This window comes from Chiloscyllium plagiosum, chromosome 27 (assembly GCF_004010195.1).
Source record: "Chiloscyllium plagiosum isolate BGI_BamShark_2017 chromosome 27, ASM401019v2, whole genome shotgun sequence".
Lineage (NCBI taxonomy): Eukaryota > Metazoa > Chordata > Chondrichthyes > Orectolobiformes > Hemiscylliidae > Chiloscyllium > Chiloscyllium plagiosum.
The window spans coordinates 48,793,944-48,795,825 of NC_057736.1; positions in this window are offsets into that span (position 1 = coordinate 48,793,944).

Consider the following 1,882-nt stretch of genomic DNA (forward strand, 5'->3'; position numbering starts at 1 on the left):
TGTACCTCCACGCTGAGGATTTGAAGCGTGAAGAAAAATAACTCACCCCCTCCATCTCTGGGGTAATTAGGGACTGAGAATGATTCGTGTCACATTGAAATATATCGAGATGCGACTTAATGTTTGTCTTTAATTGGGAACCATCTCTTTCATTGTAACCATCAGGAAAGAACATTTCGTTCGCCAGAAAATGAAATGAATATGTCACTAACCTTTGTTTGCTTCAGGTCCAAGAATACTCAGATCAATAGCTCCCTTGCTTACCTCTGCTGGTCATGTTTTCAAAGAGATCTAGCAAATTGCCAAGTGTTACTTTCCTTTCAATAAATAATTTTGACTCAGTTTGGCTGCAAATATCTTTTCCTACCTTTGTGCTTTTCTTCTTTTACATTGGTGTCTCGCACCTTACAAATGACAGCAAAGGTATGAAAGGAGATGGAAGCATTTAGCTCATCAAGTCAGCGAGAGCTTTCTATGAGATCACGGCTGATTTGGTCAATGCTCAATCTGTCTGCGTTGTATGTAGTCATGGCCGAGTGGTTAAGGCGATACATTAAAAATCCATTGGGGCTTCCCCACGTAAATTCGAATCCTGCTGACTACGTTATGAATGCTTTCCTGCTGGAACAATTTTAGTTCAGAAAACCTATTTTACAAACCAGGCCGGTAATTTGATTAGACTTGGGAAACTCGAGTTCTTCATCAGAAATGTTCCATATTTAAAACATTATCTCTGTTTCTCTTTCCAGATACACTGCTCGACACATCGGGTTTCTGCAGCTGTTATTGAACGTCCTAAGCAGAAGTGCTGCTTTTCATTAGATTCCTTTAATCCCTGTCCTCTGTTCTCTGACTCGGTTCAGTGGCAACACTTCCTCCTGATCGTCAAAGTGCTCATTCCCCACCGCTCCCTCTCCTATCATTATAAACAACCGCAGGAAATTGCCACTTAACCATCTTTGTTCCAAAGTGCAACTCACCAGCCTCGGGAATCTCTCCACCAAACGGGACTTCTCATCCTGGACATGGTGCAGACCAGAGGATTGTGAAGAGATACTGTGAAAATATTGTCAGTTGGCAGTTGGAAAAATGTTTAAGAAGCAAACCATATAATTTAGGCTCCAGCTTTGGAAATCTTGAGAAACTCTTTGGGAAATGGAATCAGAGGAGGATGAAGAAGTGTGAACTGTCGGACCGAGTAGAGGACGGGACATTGCCTCTGATGTTCTCGGGACAGGAACTGATCTGAGACATTGAAAGAATTCTCGCTCACGTACGTGAGGAATGCAAACTTCATCTGGACTCTGGGACAATGAAGAACTCTGGAACACTCAAGACAAAATCCAAATATTGACTGGGATCACTACAGTACGAGTACTATAGATGGGTCAGTTTTTTCCCAGTGTGTGCAGGACGGCTTCCTGACACAGTATGTAGACATGCCTTCAAGGGACGAAGCCACTTTCCTTTTAGTACTGGGTAACGAGCCTGGCTAGGTTTTAGATTCGGAAGTAGGTGAGCACTTTGGAGACAGCGATCACAATTCTCTCAGGATTACTTTCGTGATTGAAAGGGATAAGTGTACTCCACTGAGCAAAAGGTTCAGCTGGTGGAAGGGAAATTACGATGCAATGAGTTAAGATTTAGGAAGCGTAGAATGTGGTAGGAAACTGCAGGGGGTGAGCACCTTAAAATGTGGAGCTTATTCAAGGAAAAGCTCCTGTGTGTCCTAGATAAGTATGTACCTGTCAGGCAGGAAGGAAGATATAGAACGCGTGAGCCGTGGTTTACTAAGGAAGTGGAATCCCTTGTCAAGAAGAACAAGAACTCTTATGTTAGGACAAAATGTGAAAACTCAGTTAGAGCGCTCGAGGGTTCCAAC